Source organism: Tribolium madens, unplaced genomic scaffold (assembly GCF_015345945.1).
Source record: "Tribolium madens isolate multiple individuals breed KSU strain unplaced genomic scaffold, Tmad_KSU_1.1 Scaffold_97;HRSCAF=244;Tcas5.2_LG3a, whole genome shotgun sequence".
NCBI lineage: Eukaryota > Metazoa > Arthropoda > Insecta > Coleoptera > Tenebrionidae > Tribolium > Tribolium madens.
The window spans coordinates 3777559-3798156 of NW_025401069.1; the positions used below are offsets into that span (position 1 = coordinate 3777559).

At 30.9% G+C, this 20598-nt stretch overlaps 1 protein-coding gene across 1 annotated transcript in view; it reads left to right on the forward strand.

Annotated features, from left to right (window-relative positions):
• LOC123014292 (irregular chiasm C-roughest protein-like) overlaps positions 1–20598 on the forward strand; it is a 224724-nt gene that overhangs the window by 60561 nt on the left and 143565 nt on the right. Inside the window, exon 3 of the mRNA XM_044413333.1 lies at positions 15522–15553. The gene's annotated coding sequence lies outside the window, so the exon portion shown is untranslated. The remainder of the gene's footprint in view (positions 1–15521; positions 15554–20598) is intronic.

Here is a 20598-nt window from a genome sequence, read left to right on the forward strand (position 1 = left end):
GCGGTCGCAAAATGTCATTTTGTAGGTAATGAGTTCAAAAATTAGATTACCACTACAACTACAAACAAAAATTTAACTTTTTAGTAGGTAAAGTCTGTTTTTTTTTTTTAAATGGAAATGCCAAACAGGCTTAACGTTGCCATCACTAGTAAATTCATTCATGGTAATTTTAATAAAAGAAGTTGGCAGTTCCGGTTTTTTGAATTAATTTGAAAACAATGTCATTAAATGTCAACACAAAAAATCGTCTAAGAAAATTTAGAGACGAAACACCAAAAAAGGATCAAATTCGGTACCGCTAACAGTTTTTAGAAATCTGGAAACTAATAGTTCGCAAGCAGGAAGTTAGAAAAAGGGCCCGTTAAAATATAGACGCAATTTGTAATGCAGGTTTGCTAAACATTCTCAATTTTTAGCAAGAAATTGACAAGAATTCAAAATAAACATGAATGAGAAAGAACCTCGGACAGAACGCAATTAAATTAGTGTATTGTGCATCGTTTTTGAGGAACGAGTTGAAAAAGTAACAATTTTGAAACTAAAGCTGAAGAAGAATTTATAAAATGCATCAACTTTGAGCTCATTTCAATAAATTACTCAAAATTTATTGCCAATCATCATAATACCCACTTTCTATCTTTTTGCTAAATAACTTTTTTCTGTATATATAGTCTGTTCCATTTAATAAACAATTGTCAGTGTCAAAATTTGAAAAAAAATTTGTTGTATGCCTTTAATTGAAGAAATTTATGAACTAGGTGTATTGCTCACCCCAAATCCGGGTACGTAATGTAGATCTAATTTCTCAATTTTCCCTTTTAAAGCTATATGAACTACTTTTATACACGATTTTGACACTGACAATTGTTTATTTAAAAAAACAGATAATACATCCTTTTTCTTCAAAGTTTTTGTAGCAAGAATCTCATTTTTGTCCACAACATTGTAACTGCATATTTGTAAGAAAGGATTAGTTTTGAAAGGCTTTGTCGCAAACGCGAAATGAGTCGTTTAAAAATCGTTTTATATAAACCGAAGGGCGAAATGTCGAGAAAAACGATTTCCATGCCTTACTTGTAGGTATGTATTAAGAGTTGGTGCGTAATTCGTGGGAATGCCGCCGCCGTAAAAATCTCATTTTAGCCGAGCGCTAGCGTTGTCAGCGCAAAGTTGATTTGACGGAAAATGAACCGCGCTATAATTGCGGCACAAAAGAGGTGAAACTTGTAAAATCGTGCCAAGACGTCAACGTTGGGGACGGCCGACCCCACAGCTACCGTAAATCCATTTTGGCGGCAGTAAGCTGCGAGTTTAGATCCAAGTACGCGATAACCAAGGTCTCTCTCGATCAATATCCACTCAATCCGGTCGCGGCACACGGTCCTTCCAATAGTCAAGAAACGAGAACACGTAGGTAAATCTAAACAAAAAATTATAAAAATTAAAAGTCAAGTTTATTATAAGTACACGTATACAGAGTGATTCTTAAATAGACCGACAAATTTTTTTCCTTCCCAAGGATAAATGGAGACAAACTGTAACCTTTTTACGTTTATATCTTTTAGGGGCAAAACCCCCTTGATCCGTGCCACTTACGGCGTTTATGAATTGTTGCAATGATCAAGTATAGAGTTCCTATATTTGAAGAGTTGGGACACTGAACGTCAAACCGAGCCAATTTTGTATTATGTGGATAAGGTATATATAATCCATTTCATTGAAATTGGCATAACAGTAGGCCATGATTGTGTAAACCGCGCTTTAAATGTGAAAAAGGCTTTACATATTAAGGAACTAAATTTGTCACTATAAAAAGTGAGGTTAAGATAGTTAAAATTTTATTTTTAAAGAACCTTTTTTCAGAAGTTTTCAGAGAGAGTTTTTTCGATAAAAAGTTTAACATTCTGTTTCATCCCTTTGTAGGTGTAGTTTTAACACTAAAAACATACACTATTTGCTTTGTAGAAAATACAGACTTCGTTGATAATAAGTGGCTTCCAGAAATTTTAAAAGACGTTTTATTCACACCGGAGATGAAACACAATTTGTTTTCCGTGTAAGTTGCATCTGAAAGGGGTTTGGATTTTGTCATTAAAAATGTAGGACAAAATTTTGAATTTTTAAACAATGGTAAAGTTGTTGCGATCGGAGGGGAAAAAAGAAATCTGTACAAAATGGAGCTTCGCGTACTGCAGCCTGAAAAATCGTGTTTTGCCCAGGATAAAGTAATTTGGCTTAATTCAAATTGGTATAGTTGATTCCATTAACCTAAAATTCCTAAAACAGGAATAACAAAAAGAAGTTCATTATGTTTTCAAACATACCTTAGCGAGTACTTTAAATCTGAAGAGAACTAGTTTTAATTAAAATTTGAAAAAGTAGTGGGAATAACGAACAAACAACGAAAACACTGAAAAAACGAATACAAATGTCAGTCATGTCAGTTCAATAAACCATGTAGGTAAGTGATCAAAGAAAAACAAAAACCCCATCAGCTGTTATAACAGGAACATGTGCAAGGCTACAAACTTAATACGAAATTCCATAGCCACCTATTATGCCAATTTAAATGAAATCTACTTTACGTTCTATCCTTTTTCATTAAAATTTTTCGTAGCAACTAATGTCAAGTTTATTTCAAAAATTATTTTAAGGTTATAAATTTTGTCCTATTTACAAATTGACATAATTTTACGTCAGATTTGGTCAGGGACGTAGGAGATAAATGAACATTGAGATGCGACTAGACAGGAAAAAATTATGTGTACACAGTTGCTGTATACAGCATTTACCATGAGTAATAAAAACTTGATAATGTCTCCAGAAAACGTTGGAAAACCTGAAACTTACGAAAATATTAGACTTGACCTGACCTGACGTAGATAAAATAAAACACTCCAAACAACGGAATAATAGTCCTGGATCATGTGAAAGCTTCACCTTTGTTTTTGATAAATTTTACTTTTGGGGCCCACACTCCAGTTGGCTGGTTTTAAAGAGGTTCCACTTGTCTCACACTGTCTGGTGCATTGGAGCAACGTGGCACAGAAAACAACTCACAGTTTCATTATGTATTAACACAATAGGACCCAGCAGAATTGGTCATAATGACCAATAAGGACAGATGTCAATTTTTATTTGACAAATTTATTTGACTTTTTTTTAAGTTTTACCGAAACGCCACTGATTTGTATCCAATTTTATTGTTATTATACGTCAGCCGACGTATATAAAAGAAAAATTGGAAAATTGACATTCAGTGTCCCAACTCTTCTAATATAGGAACTCTAATCAAGTACATTTTGATCAAATTAATGCCATGGTTTCCACTACCTGTGCTAATACTATTTACGAAAACATCAGTGGCGTACGCTTTACCTCGAAAATAACTTTATTATATTTGAAGAACGGTTAAACAAAGAATTTTGTAAATATTTTTTCCAGCATGTTCTTATTTGATACTACCAAGGATAAAATTTTGTCGGTCTATTTAAGAATTTCCCTGCATAATACAGAAATAAATGAAAGAAAAAACTCCTAGTTTTCGAGCTACCAACTAAAACGAAATAGCTATTAACTAGCTAGGATGTAATGAATGTCATAACAGCTGTTTGAAATCCGAGCGAGTTTGCGAGTGAGGATTTTAAGACATCTAAGGCTGTTATGATATTATTACATCCGAGGTTTGTTCGAGATTTTATCGGTTTCTGTCGAGTAAGCCAAAAATTGGAACAGGTGCTTTTGGAACATTTCTTCGTTGGCAGTTCCGTTTTTTTGAATTAATTTGAAAACAATGTCATTAAACGTCAACATAAAAAATCGTCTAAGAAAATTTAGAGATTAAACACCAAAAAGGATCAAATTTGTTACCGTCAACAGTTTTTAGAAATCTGCAAACGAAAAGTCCAAAAACTATTACTTAAACGATGAAATGTTTTTCCACTTTTCGTATCTGCAAGGTAAAAATGACATATCGATATTGTAAAATTGACATTTCAATATTGTAAAATTTTACAGCAATATCAATAAGGTTATGCCATAGTTACCAGACAGAAACCGATAAACTGTTAAAAAACGCTCCTTTTTCCAAATCTTTTCAAAAAAAAAAATATTTAATTGATAAAATCATAAAAGTAAGAACGATTCAGATTGTTACATTCACTGCACTAGTTATCTTTATGAGGCCCGATTGGTACGATTAAGTTCTGGTACAGTTTTAATTTAACTGTACCAGCGTAGCGTTGATCGTGCTAATCGTGCTAAGGTAGCGATGATCTGAATGGTGTTGCCATGATTCAACCAAGATTTAAATTTATGTCTCCGTTAAAATAAGTTTCCAGAAACCGGGCCTAAACACCACATTTATTAAAATTTATTTATACTTCTAGTGTGATAGTGATTTAAGCAACTACACTTTCTAATTATGACAAAAAGACAGCTTTTCTCTAATTTAAGCTTATACAGGGTGTATCAGAACTCGAGCCGCAGAGAAAAATTTCAAGCATAAACATAAAAAAATGTTTAAAAATTCTATTTCAAAAATTTTGTCATTTATTTTTTGACATTTGACATTCTTTATGTCTATTTAATAATACTGCTGATTTGTACACATATGTTTTTTTATTATTTAGTAAAGGTACAACAATTTTTCCAACAGAAATAAACAGTCAAAGTGAAAAATTTACCTAAACTCTCATAACTTCGTAATTTTTATACCTACTTAGAATTTTTGTAACATTTTTTCCATCTTCCTGGTATCTTACCTTACATTTTTCTCTGGAGCGCGAGTTCTGGTGCACCCTCTATAGTTCGAGAGATTTCAATAACTCAAATAATTCAAACACAATGCAATTTCCAACTTAATTTATCTCTGATGAGCCACTGTCAAAGCTGTTTTCCAACACGACTGGCAAAAAAAAATTAGCGCCATCATACAAATGTGATTTGTTTCGGACTATTCATCATTCAAAATTTAATGCTTTTCATCTTGTAATGAAAAACAAACTTGTCGGATTAATGATAAGTTTTTTAAACATGATTTGCAATTTGGGATGTAAATGATGTTGCAAGAGTATGACAAGGCGTATCATCGTTACAAAGTTTTATGTATTAATTAAGACCATTACTTTATAGCACTGCATTAGCAAAATTTTCAAATACTTTTTTATGAGTCTGATTTATCGGTTAAGAATCACACAATTAATTATTCAATTATTGATCAAGGTTGAAAGTTAATTGATTACAAATTGAGGCATAATAAATTATATTAAATTAATTATGGTTGGATACGAGATCGATTTAGAGCAATGATTTATAATTACCCGACAGGAAAATATGTTAGGTTATTGTTACTTTACAGTCACCTTTCTCTATATTTCATGTATGCATAGTAATTTGCACATTTAATTGATCCGTATACTTGCTGGAAGCAAGTTAGTGTTGGATTAATAATAATTGCTTCTGATAGGAAACTTATAAATCGTGTGATCCATTTAGATAACTTGAACTTTTATTAATTAATTTGTAAAATTTCTTGTGAAAAATACTAAATCGATTACAAACTTAAAGTTCATCAATATTTAAAGGTTCTGGTTAAATCGTTAACACTTATCATGAAAGTTTATATAATCGGGTTAAATTTACTTAACAAAGAACTCGATGATTTATTTATTCGACCTTAGGTACTCCCTCACATCATTTGTCTAGTGTTTAAAATTATTTACCATATACAGAAGTTTTAATGACTACACATAACTTTTGTTTATTTTGTTTAGTTATTAAATGAACCTTAATCTCTATTTATTCATCAAAATTGCTTTGAGAAAACTTTAAAAAAATTGTACTTCTCAATTTACAGCTTATGTTTTCATGAATGTAGGAAAACGCTTTTTATTTATTTAAGTGAATAGGAGTCGCAAAGAATGGGTTGTCATAGCTATATTTGCAGATACCATTTTATTTAAGCAAGCAATTTCCCAAGTTAAATGAATTGGAAAAGTTGGAACGTAAAGCTCGAGCTGAAACAGAGTAGTAGGTTATGTCATCCTCCAAAACAAATGCGTTTTGGAGCAACATTCCCCGTCCGGGCAGGTTGTCAAAAAAGCGAATTGGCTTAAATGTGTTTTGAAGGTAGGGAAAATACGTGAACTGAGAAAATTGTGACAAATATTTTTTGCCATACACTCTGTTACATGTTTTAAAATCTCGCGGGAGATCGGGGAAATTGTCACCGGACAGCGATGATTTTTTTCTCCAATTAAGTCCTATTTTCATATTCAATCGAATTAAAATTCCAGAGCGGATTAGTCGAAAAATATTCTGTCCGGACTTGTGCAGACGAAAGAATTTTCTCTCGAACAATTCCGGATCGATTGACTATTAAATGAAAATCCTGATTTCCTTTCGAACTCAAAAACGAAATGATAAAAATAAAGCGCTCTATTTTTTGAAGGTAACGTTTTAATAAAATTCTCACCTTTGGAATTAACGAATTAAATTTCGAATAGATTGAGCACGCGAAAAACACTTTTCAAGACATGAATCTGTCTGGGTTCGACGTAGAATCTTAACTATAGCAGGGAGATTGTAGATAATTTCTTAACGGAAGCTCTTAAAGAATTAACCTTCTCTATCGGATTTTGCTTTACCCCATCACGAATAAAGCTCACGAGCTCGTCATCAGGAAACCAGATAATTGTAATTGACGAAGACGTTACTTTCAAAATAGTTTATTGCTGTTATTTTGTTGTAATAGCATGTAGACATAAATGACAATGATTAAACGTAACAATAAAAAACATGGCATCAGCATTCTGCAGAAAGTATATTAGGATAAAATATTTGATAAAATTATTAAATAGTGTTTTTTTTTTTAAATTAGAAGTACATACGTATAGACAATGCAAGTATAGTTTTAGAAAATGACAGCTTGGGTTCAATAGTTTAACGTCAAGAATCTGGACTCTTGTAAAAGTTCTTTATTAATTGACTTGATTTAAAATAATTTGAATAATTTTGAAGAAATAATACAATAATTTGCATCATAAATTAAAATGCAGGTTGAAAAAGCCCAATTTCGATTTTAATTAAACAACTTTGTGTTGCGTTTGATGTAAAAGATTTTCATCGTAAAAACATGAAAGTAATCCAACATTTATAACGACTCTTCTCACAAAACTTTACCTTTATTTACTTTTCAATTAAAAATAACCCCAAAAACCGTAAAAAAATAATTTACCCTCGCTATTAATTAATGAATGAGAACGTCCTCCATAAAGATTAGCAAGCTTCAGCTTCTGCAGCGCATTTAAATTTCAGACTTTTTAAGCTTTTTCCGAAGCAATTTTATTAGGACGTTACTAAAAAATCGGATTATTATGTAACGTAAACAATCATGCAATCTCTGTCTGAACTTTTCAAAATAAACTAGTTCAAAATAAACCTTTTAAGATAAGAACAAGATTGTGAAATACACATAAAATTTAAATAAAGGCAGTCTCTCTGAAACAGAATTATGGTGCGTAAATAATTTATATAAATATACAGGGTGTGTCAGAACTCGTGCCCTAGAGATAAATTTCAAGTAAGATAAGATACCAGGAACATGGAAAAAACGTTTAAAAAATTTAATCTGTCAAAAAAATTTGACATTTATATTTTGACATTTGACATTTTTTTATGTCTATTTAATGATACTGATAATCTTGTATATGTTTTTTTTATAATTGTAAAGGTACAAAAATTTTGCCAATAAAAGCTGCAATTTTTCAGAAATACATAGAGTCAAAGTCCAAAATTTAAACTCTCATAACTTCAAAATTTTTGGATAGAATTTTTTTAAATTTTTTTCTACAGGGTGCCCATTTTATATGTTCCCGCCTGAAGGAGCAAAAATAGGCAACATATTATACATTTCCTAAATTATTTCATGTAAAGTATTAACGATTCTAAATTGAATAATTATAGTCGGTGCTTGACTATCAAAAACTTCAAAAAAATTATATTCAAAACTCAAATGTATAATAATGGGAACAACAGCAAGAAATTAACAAATTATTGTATTATTGATTGCCTATTTATGAAATTTAAGGAGAGAATAGATAAAATAAGCACCTTGTATGTTCCTGGTATCTTACCTTACATTTGTATGTATGTGTAATAATATATCTATACAAATTATGTATATAAAGGCTGAGCAGATCAGAAACATTATTTGGCGATTATTAAAAAAAAAACACATCTAATGAAAAGAAACCCGCTGTGTCAAATTAAGTGTTTTCCTAATTTCAATGTTTGTACTATATGTATTTTTGTATTTGTTTTTTTTTGCATTGTATGTATTTATAATTAATTGTCCGTCCCGATGAGCTTCAAGTAAGCAATTAGTAGAATTTGCTTCAAAGAAATAAAATTTATTACTAGAAAAGTGCATTTATTCTTTTATTACCACTCAAATTAATGAACCAACAGATACATTTCTCACGTGTATCTCACAATCGCTTTTCAACCCACGCAAACAACACGTCTTTTAATAGTTTGTTTGGTTTGTACATTAAAATTGCCGGTTCGGCATTATTTGTAAATCCCTGTAATGTGTTTTATGCTCAAAGGGTATTTGAAAAACATTACATGAAGAGCTACATAAAAGAAAATAATTGAATCAGACAACATCGTAAAACAAATGTAGGTTTAATTTGCAGTTAAAAAGGAAATGTTTCTTTTATGTCCAGCATTCAATGGGGATGTACGTGACTGAAGTTTTTCGGTTGGGAATCTTAAATCGAGAATCTATTTCTATTTAAATTTGACCGTTTTAGTTTTTTATAACCGGAAGATCAATGCTTTATATTTTATGCATTAACGCAAAACGTGACGCGCTTCTCCACTAAAAACCCTAAAGGGCAAGCAGACTTCGGAATAGATACGAGAATACCGCTTAGCAATTTCCTCACCATCACCAAAGCACTCTTCCCGGTTGATAACCATCAGTTATTATTGAGTAATCTATACTTGTTTATGATAACAATAAATTTACGCTAGCCTTCACTGGTTAATTTCTTCCTGAAACAAATACCTGATCAGATTTTTCACTTCAAGTATCAATAGATTTCAACTGATTAATAAAAATCTTTACAAGTTCATCGAAATTCGGGTTTATTCAAACTATTGATATAAAATTTTTATAATGAATCTCTCATCGCCCATATTTTTGTACTAGTAGTGCATCATTAAATTATTATTCCCCATGGCGATTTTTATTTATGCTAACAAAATGTAAACAAGTACAAAAACAGCAAAGCTTCACATTTTCATTTGCGTTATAACCATTTCATTGCAGGATATTAAACCATAACACCAGCTTAATTTAATTTCTATCTATAATAGTTGTCTACAGTTATTAGTTAAAATGTTCACATTTAAGCAGTGATAGAAAGTTTTAATTGGCACTATGAAACATTTTGCAACGATTTGACTTAATCAGATATCGAAATTTTAAGAAATTCAATACTATATGACCCTTCAAGTGAAACCCATATGCGGAAAGCTTATTTACATAAATTGTTTATAAGGAAAATTTTCCCCGCCTAATGCTAAAGTTTTTGAAACAGCTTTAAGGGTTTTAAACAAAATGCGAGTAGGCATGTTTAAGGTTCAAACTCACAGCTTCTATATTTTGAAGCTTAGCTGAAAGTAAATTTAATTATAAATTAAAGATTCATTTATTAAAGTAATTTACAAATTCTCTAATTAGCTAACACAAGTTTGAAATCTTAATACATTAGTCAACAAAGTTCCTCGTTTCGTACGTATTATATCAAATTTAGTTTTCTTGTCTCTCCGAAAAGATTTTTAAAGTTTTCTCCCTGTTCATATGCTGCCGAAGTTACACCTTTCATACGTTTGCATTTGAAATGACCGAAGGGAGCAAGTTTTAAAATGTCTTTAAGAGAAAAGTAATCCCTCAGGATCTGCCATTAAGATATGCTTTTAGGTAACGCATTAGCATACGAACGAACGCAGATATTGCTGACGAGAGCCTTGCTTTCTCGAGGAAGCCTTTCCGCAAGGCAGTCTTGAGTGGCCACTTTAGCGTCAACATAACACAGGTCCAGTAATTAATTCCTTTGAGTTTTATCTATGGGCGTAGTAAAGAGTGCAAAGGGGAAGTGTCTCAATTGCGTTTGGATACGTTTAAATTTCGCACCGACCCTTCCTTTCATAAAAGAGACGACTTCTATTATTAACTAAGTTAATAGATTTTATTACAAATCTGCTAAAGGCTGACAGCGACCTTTGATTCGACAGACCCTTTCAATCCTATTTACAGCAAATTTGTGCTACATATAAATGAAGTTTAGTAAAAAATACTTATTTATTCTATTTTGGAACATAACTTTCTTAATATAATTCTAGTTTTAGCAAATAATCTAATAAAGTAGTCTAATCTACAACGAATTTTTACGAGTAAAAAATTATTAAAAACAATTTTAAATGTGAAAATTTTATTGTTACATAAGCTTCTTTAATCTGTTCACTGTCTTTTACAGTTTACATCTTTATTGAGTTTAAATAGCGTAAAATGAGTTTGTTGTTACTCTGACATGGATTCGGTAGGATTGAAAGTGTATTAGCTACAAATTGCCGTAACAGTTTGATGTATAGGTTCGGTCTACACAGTAAAACGTTGCTGAGTTTCTTTTTGTAGCCTATCTCATATTCATCATTTACTTTTAATACTACATAATTTTTAATCGGAAACTATCCAGGAAAATATAAAAATTTAAGAATTAAATAACATATACAGTATGTTCCCGGATTGAGTTTACAAGAAGAAAAAAATCTTTATCTTTGATTTTACGCCAAAACTGCAAAGGTACAACAAAAGGAAAACCGTAAAATCTAGTGAAACGAAGTTATGACTATATTATTAAAATGTTGTTATAAAAATAAACATTTTATTGGTGTCACTTCTAAAGTAAACGTCTACAGGTAAAAACCTAAACTGCAAGGTAAAGCGTGAGGATTCAAGTCAGACTTGATAATTTTTTAGTATACAGGGTGCTGCATTTTGGATGTCCAAATAGGGAATCTCCGAAACTAAAAGGTTTAGCTAAAAACGAGTAATACATTCTGGGGCTCATTTTTTGAGAAAATAATATTGGTTAAAACCGCATCCCGCTATCGTCTTTTGTTTTCGACTTATAGTCAAAAATTGACATTTTAGCAAAATCTAAAAAAATTCATATCTTCGTTAGAAGACACAGATTTGAAATAAGGACATTATACAGGCACTTTTTTACGTAGAATTTAATAATGTAGTTAACATTTTCTTTCAGTTGTTTGTTTAGCCGTAATTTTTTAAATGGGAATCATAGATGGCTATGTCATTTTTAAAAAGCCTTTTTTTTCTTATCTAAAAAATATATATTTGTAACAAATTATTATAATACATTTTTAACAAAAAAAAAAAATCTTTGATTTTTGTTCGCAGTTGGTCATGAAAAAGCGTTGCATCTTCAACTAAACGGATTTAAACTGTATTATTCAACCAGTGTCACTAATGAAAGAGTTTTCTAAGTACATACTAAGTAATGAAAAAAATGCAAAATAAATCGTAAATCAACTTATTGGCGACTAATAACATTTCTTTGTTTTTAAACAAGCTAACATTACCATTGTAACTTCTAGTGATACATAGAGTGTTGTAAAAAAAGCCGCTTTAATTCTTCAATAAAATATATTTTATATGACACAAAAATGACGATATATTCAAATACCCAAATTCCGTCTATGTGGGACGTTATCCTACCTCCATTAGATCATCAAAAAAATGTTTTTTCTAATTGTGTTGACTGTTGACACATTTGTTTTTCCTATTTTTAGACTTTTTAAAAATATGTAATAATTTTGTTCTGAAGCGCTCGCCTATTTATTCAATGTTTCTACCGTAGCGTATTTTTTTAATTTTTATAATTTTATCATTTTTTCATCTATTTTACAGATCATAAAACTCTTATTGATTATTATTTACACATTTGGAGTGAAATAGTTTTCCATGGCCAACTATTATCAAATAAAATATGTATTTCATTTTTTAAATATAGTTATAAAAAAATATTCTGTTACAAATTTATATTTTTTAGATCAGAAAAAAAAAAACCTTTCGAAATTGCCATAGCCGCCTATGATTTCTATTTAAAAAAATACAAGTTTATCTTATTACGGCTAAACTAATAACTGAAAAAAATTGTTAACTGCATTATTAAATTCCTCGTAAAAAAGTGCCTGTATAATGTCTTTATTTCAAATCCGTATCTTCTATAACAACGACGATATGAATTTTTTTAGATTATGCCAAAATGTCAACTTTTGTCTGTAAGTCGAAAACAAAAGACGATAGCGGGATGCGGTTTTAACCAATATTATTTTCTCAAAAAATGAGCCCCAGCCACTCCTTTTTAGCTAAACCTCTTAGTTTCGGAGATTCCCTATTCGGACATCCAAAATGCAGCACCCTGTACAGTATGGTCCCGGATTGCGTTTATAAGAGGAATTTTTTTTATCTTTGACTTTACGCCAAAACTGCAAAGGAAAAACATTTTTTGTTTCATCTGAAACGAGCAAATCTGTAATTAAAACTTCATTATTCTGATTCTGTGAAAAGGAAAGTTAATTTGTCTCTTGATTTTTGACTCAAAACAATTTTTCTCTGCTTTTTAAGTCGTATCACATTGGCGGTTTTATATATTATTTTGACAATGATGTCACTTTGACAAATGAGCTGACGCAAGTTAAATTACAAAAATGTTTGTGACAAACATAATTTTAATATACAGGGGGTTCCGTTTTTATTGTTACAAATTTAACAATCCCTTGAAAGAGATGCCTTTATGTAATGGGGTTTTCCACTATTGCAGAATAGATAAAATTACAAAATTTGGTACAGCTGATAACACCTGAACAAATTCAAAAATCAGTTGTCAAAATTTTTAATGACGGGTGTCTTAAACGGTGTTAATTTTTAATTTTTATCCTCTTTATGGTCTGTAAGACAAATTGTAAACTGATTTTACTTAAAAACGGTAAGTTGTATCGAAAAAACTCAAGAAACCTCTTTTTTGTAAAAAACTATGAAATTTAGAATTTTGTGGCAGAAAGTGGCACGAACCAATAGCCAAATGAGTTGGGTACTTTTACCCTAAACCCCCCCCCCCCAGTTTAGGACGCCCCTGAGTAAAAATTTTGACATTTTATCTTTCAATTCTTTTGGGTGTATAAAGGTTATCAGTTGTACCAAATTCTGAAATTTTATCTACAATGGTTGCTGAAATATTTCAAGAAATCCATTAAAAGATGCACGCGTTTCAGGGCATGTAGCTCCCTTATTTAATATTTTTCGATACATGTTTATAGGAAAATTTTATCTTAAAATTGAATATCCTATCACCTGCTTAAATTTGTAACAATAAAAACGGAGAAGCAACTCAAAAATCAGTTTTAAGATAAAAAAACAAAAAAAAACAAAGTCATTTTTAACAAGAACTATCTTTATTTAATTAATAAATTAATTGTCAAAGTGACATATTGTTGTCAAATAAACAAAACCGCCATTGTGATGGGACTTAAAAAGCAGAGAAAAATTATTGTAAGTCAAAAATCAAGAGAAAAATTAACTTTCCTTTACACAGAATCAGAATAATGAAGTTTTAATTACAGATTTGCTCGTTTCAGATGAAACAAAAAATGTTTTTCCTTTGCAGTTTTGGCGTAAAATCAAAGATAAAAAAAATTTCCTCTTATAAACGCAATCCGGGAACATACTGTATACTAAAAAATTATCAAGTCTGACTTGAATCCTCACGCTTTACCTTGCAATTTAGATTTTTACCTATAGACGTTTACTTTAGAAGTGACACCAATAAAATGTTTATTTTTACAACAACATTTTTATAATATAGTCATAACTTCGTTTCACTTGATTTTACGGTTTTCCTTTTGTTGTACTATCATAAATCCACCCAATGAAATTGTTGTGGCGTGAAATACAATAAGATTGCATTTGAAAAGTTACATAAAATTTATTATTATGGCCAGGAATCATCACTAAAATAACTCACCGACGCTTTTTTTTAAATTTAAAGTCACACTCAAACTTTGATATTTAATGTAACATTAACCAGGATTTTACACGAAATTACCAAAGCTCCTGAAATTAGACATTAATTGCTTTGGCTCAGATACCTTGAAAGTAAGTAGTTAGGTGTCTCTACGGCGCCGTAAAGACACTGACAGCGATGCCATCTTTCCTCTACGTCTCCTCGACATGTAAACTTTGCAAACCTTTGCAAACTTGTGTTCTCCATTATAAGCGCTCATATGGGGGATATTACGGCACTGTTGTCTTCCGCACTGCACGATGTGTAACTTACCCAACTCTGCTTTTTGCAGTTACGTGGCAATTCTAATTGATAAATGCTCCTAACGACTTACTTATGTAGTCTCTTGAGGTGAGCCGCGTTAACGTACATCGTCACAATTTACTTAACTCATTATCTTCCGCACTTAAACGACTGCCAAGTGACTTACTCTAATTATTATTTATTTTATCATATTAGCAGCAATAAAACGATTCATTAACCGCACTGATTGGACACGCGTTTTTCACAATGTTTTCAGTGATTGGCGGTGATTGAAACTTTAAAAATGACATCCGCTTACTGTTTTGAATAAATTATTGCATTCTGATGAAATTCGTAGCTAAAGATCAAAGCGAAACGCACACAGCCGTGCAACAATTATTTTTAATGATATCGTTTGTTTTAGGCGTGCCATATATTTAAGCTAAGTTTGTTGAAATTTAAAACAAAGCCGCACATAACCATGCAGAAACGTGAAGGCAACAATAATTTAGGAAACGATTTAAAAATACAGTGATTTGTTTTAAATTCAACTATTTTGAAATAGAACAGTTTTTGCCTAAATAGTAATTGGCATTTTGGATTATTTATTTAGGGTTGTTAAATGTTAGTAATCAACTTCCAAATTTTAAGCAAATTGACCATTTTAATTAACAGAAATGAATGCCATAGCCTGAAAAACCGACCTGCACTAAAATATTGCCAATCAACATAAATGTGTCTGCTTTGATATTTTAAATATTCCCAGGATTTAAATTGATGACAGTATATTTAAAATTTGAATAAAATATAGTAGCCAATATAGTGAACGGATGCTGGTATATGTATAGGTATGCAACAATTTAACCCAACGATCAAAAATAGCGATTAAATCTTTCACATCTTGTAAAATGATTACCAACTTAAGAGCCAAAAATGTAAATTAAAAATAAAAAATGGCTGGTCAAAAACCGGTGGTTTATGGCTACTGTCACCTAGATAAATTAATTTCAACTTCTGGTCTCCTAGTTGGTTTTTTTACCTTGCAATAAATTTGATCTATCAACTTCATTAACACCTAACAGTTGTAATATAAACTACTATTTTAACGATTTTTTTTTGCAGATAAGGACAACCAAAAGCCAACAGAGAAAAAGGTAAGCATCATTCTCAGATAATAAGAAACCGAAAGAACAATCGGTCGATTTTGCGTGCAAAGTCCACGTCTATTAGTGAAGGTTCAGTCGAGATTTAAATTGAGCCTGGAACAAATTAACCAGCCAATAAAGTCGAAGTAAAATACGAAGACACCGGTCTGATTCATTTCCTCCCAAAGGACGTTAAAAACACGCGGTATCCACTAAATATGCACAAAGTAATTACAATTTAAGATGTACTTCCGAATTGGAATAACTCTGTGTAAACTTTACACAAAGTTCAGTTCTAAATCAAGTAAGTAGGCGAATCCGCTTCTACTTATTTCAGCTGTTGAGTCCTCGGGGACACATTGCCTTTGTTAGACTGACAAAACCACTGAATTATTTGATAAGAAAACTAATGATTCGTTTTTAACGTTATAATAAACAGCTTGTCCCATCAACACAAAAACGAAATGAGGTTTTCAATGATGTGCCCTATTTGCGAACAGGCGAGGTTGTCAAAGACACTCGAAAAGTTTCGATGACGACATGAATTGGTCAAAATAAACTCGAGGTATAAAAGAAGAAAATTTTTCTTATTTAACATTTGTTGATAAAATTTTAATATCCCTCGCAATTGGTTTTTGATGGCAGTCTTCAGAGATGTTGTGGGGCAAGTATGTAGTGCAAAATTGCACTTTATGTTATTGGATATTGATAGTTACGTTTAAACCGATAAACGTTATATCCAAGAGAGCCATTTCTTTTATAAACTAGTTGATTTCTGGAAAATACTTTTGGTCGTAAAATAGAATAACAAACAGACCTCGTTTTATCTTAGTTCTATAGTTTGATGCACCCCATACTCAACGTTTTAGAGGTTAATAAAACTTCAACCCGTTTCCTTTTAGGCCAGAACTTCATCATTTACGTTCTAACTCTGCTAGTTTATCAAAAGTTAAAACTTTCAGTCCCTCAGAACACATAAAATACTTACACACGTGTTACAAGGGATATAAATAATAATTATTTTAATTAGAAAGTTCACCGTGTGCACTGCTAGAATTACAACTTTTTTTAAGAAAAAAATTAATTGCATGAACTTATCACGTCTGCTGGTTCGGGATATATTATACCCTAAATGTAATTTAGAGCGAGTTGGCTTAACTTTGTTTTTAGTTGGAAGTTTTGTACATTATAACATTTTGTATCTTCATGTCTCGCTAATAAGCAAAAACTAAAGTTGAAATGTTCACATAGTTCTAATCAAATATATTTTTGAAAGTGAAGAACGATTTCTTTAATTTTTTTTATTAGAAAAAATATAAAAATATTAATTTAGAAAATAATATACAGGTGTCCGAAAATTCGCACACTTTCTTAAAAGGGAGTAATTGGTTAGTCCCCCAGAGTACTGAAAAAAATTCTATTTGTCAAAATATTTTGACATATATTTTCGACATATTCGTAGGTCTATTTAATGATACTGATGATCTTGTATATGTTTTTTTTTATAATTATTTAGTAAAGGTACAAAAATTTTGCCAATAAAAGCCACAAATAACACTAAACAGAGTTACAATTTAGGATACAGCTTCCTTGTTTCCTCCTCTAACAGTCTGTAGCAAAAAAACTTAAAAAATATTTTTTCAACATAAAAGAATAAAGCCAATTTAAACTCTCATAACTTAGAAATTTTTATACAGGCAGAGTCACTTATAATAAAGACCCTGACCGATTTTTAGACGCAACCCAAAATACATTCTCACAGTCAACTTTGCTTTTTGTGTGTTTGAAAAATTGTGCTTATTAAATTCAAAACAAAGTAATTTTTGATATTTCATTAGTTAAATTTGACAGTGTCAAAAATTCCACTTTCTTTTTCCCTTGAATTCAAAATGTACTCAAACGACAAAGAAACTGACATGATCTTGATAAATAGAAAATGCCACAAAATGTTGGGGCTGAATCTGTATCGTCAAAAGTACACAGTACATTAATTAACGCATCGTGGTATCTGAGAATGTATTTTGGGATGCGTCTGAAAATCAGTTAGTGTCTTTATCATACAGGTGTCCCACGAGTAATAATGAGCCTGAAAAATTTTTTGAAGCAACCAACATTACATTTCAAAGATAACGTGGATATTAAAATATTTAGTTTTAATAAATTAAACATAGTCACCAAACAACACTTCAACTTGGAGAATTTGATGAGAATTATTAAAATATTGCCGAAAAGACCAATAACATTCTCATTTATGAAGAATGTTTGAAAAACTCTTCGCAAACTGCAGACGGACTTCCTAAAACTGGAGTAAAGTCATTTTGACTGATAGAAATTTGTCAAAAATAAAAATACGATTACTATGTTTAATATCCACGTTATCTATGAAATGTAGTGTTGGTTGCTTCAATAAATTTTTCAGGCTCATTATTACTCGTGGGACACCTGTATATGACTCACCCTGTAGAAATAAAAGAATCTGCTAGTTTAGATTTTCAAAAATTGGAGAATAATAAAGTAATAAAAATTACTTCGGCGACAAATCGCCAGCTATGATTACCGCGACCAAATTGGCTCTAGTATATAATGTTTAATGCACATATTCACAAATGCATACCCTCACGCACATACTAAAATAGAAACGGATTGGCGTTGACAAATGTAACCGCAACTACCCTCATATTTCCTTCTATTTCAACCATGCCGCAAAATGTGCACGGTTTACTAATAAATCAAACACAATTTTGCCAAATCCATGATCTAGTGAACACCAGCACGTTTTCACGGGAATATGAGACAGCGAGTTTCTAGCGTGTAATTAGTTTAATTGATTTTTGGGCTCGCAGTAAGTATTCGAACAGGAGCTCACGTAAACTCGTAGGCTGAATCCAATATTTTCTTAGGCTGTTGTACCAAACAAACGAACGCGCAATAGTCATTATAACAAATATAATTAGCAAAATTAATTAGGAAGGACTGAAGCTCCTTCACAACGAAGACAATGACTGTAAATTTTTACGAGGAAATAGCTGGAAAAGAGCTGAAACTAAAAGATTAATCAGTAATTTACAAATTACAATTACAAATAGTTTTTATGACTTGAAATTTAGATATTATATATATTAAATTGAAACGTATAAGTAACTTAATGTTGAAACCATCAAACCAAAAAAAAAATTACAAACGTAAACTTCATTATGTTCATTAGTCTGTTTCTTTGCCAATAAAACATAATGAGAATTTCTCCCTCATATTTTGATTACATAGTGCTTTGAATAAAACTGCCGAAGAACACAGAACACAGAACACAGATGATTACAGAATATAAAAAGACTTTGTATTACAGATATTTCAAAAGTTAGCTAAACGTCGAAACTGTTTTTTATAGCTTTTTGAACTTTATTTTAACTGTTCCATACTATTTTTACAAAATTTGTAAACTGAAAAGGTTTAAAAACTATTTTGTTTCATAATTGCCAGACTTTGTTAACTATGTGGTGTGTGGTAAATATATAATTACATTTCCGACAAAATAATCATCGTTAAAACTTTATACAAAGCTTTGATCATTATCTTTTCCGCTACAAGTTATTAACATTATGCTGTTTGTTTTTTTGTCATAATCCAAAAAGGGATTTATTTATTACCATGACGGACGTAAAAGATGGGAAGAGGAAGGTTGGCTTCTGCCAGGCATTTTAATTAAAATTGCGGCATTGCGACTGCTGTATTTTTAATTTTTTTTATAGAATTTTTATTAAATATCTAGGCATTAAAGTTAGCAAGTTAAAGAGGAAATAATCCTATTTATCACCAACTGCACCTTCGGAACGACAATAAAAGCGTATAGATAAAAGATACTTGCAAAGCTTTTTCTCTAATTTTATTTCTTTATTATCGTCGAGTCTTATCGCCCATAATTTTTATTAATTTCGTTTATTTTTATTTTTATTAATCACTTAGGAGTGATTTATAAAAATGAACTGTAATGACCGCCGGGAAAAAGTCATATAATTTATCACGTCCGAGTGAAATCTTCAAACTTATTTGAATAACGACCTCCTAGAATTTATTTAAGACAATTACTCGTATTTCCAACAATTTATAAAATGCAGCTGTTCTAAATGCAAAAAATCCAAATGCAAATTTGCCTTGTGAAACTCGCAGGAATAATAATTGTAAGTTCTATTGTTTTAAGGTAATTCCTTTGAGGCGACACCGCCTACTCTCCTTTAAATTTAAAGAGTGGAAATGAACTGAAATAAATTTCTCTCTTTGCACGCCTTTCCATGTTCTGAGCTTTTGTTTAAAGCAATTAATCTTTTTATGAGACTCCACTTAATGTATATATTTTAATTTTGAAAATGACATGACTCCAATATTTTTCCTCATAGAATGTTTACGTGATGTTCTTCGAAAATGGTAATTCACCATTTTGTCTGCTACTATTTTTACTAACCAAATTAAAACCGCTCGCTGTATCGATAGTTCGGTTGGGTTAAATTTTGTTTATTCACACAAAGCAGATCGTAGGTTATAATCCGTTTTTGAATGAAAAATGTTTTTAGCTTAAAATAAAATTTTATATAAATAGAATTTGTCTCTCATGTACATGTTCGTAATTTTTTTATGAAATAGAAAAACATCGACCATCCCCTATCCAATACTTAAAAAATTACAGGTTTTTTTAAATTGATTTTTTCGTTTATTTTTAAACAAAGCGATATTTCAGCGGCGCGGCTATTGTTTTCTTCTTGCAAAGCTTTATTCCAAAAGCAAAGGACTGACAAGTCTGAGACAAAAGATTATAAAAATCTTAAAAAGAATACAATCATTGTTAAAGCAAAATAGAATAGAAAATATAATGACAGCTTATTTGGTTTAAGCGCATTGTTAAATCGATAGGTCGTTAACGCTCACGCTATAGTGTTAGTTGTTAATGGGACCATGATTGACAACTAATTTTTTTTTCAAACTCTACCTGCAACGTAGAAGAACGTCATCCGAATCCATTTATATTATTCTTCTTTTTGTCAAGTTTTTAAAATAATTGTAGA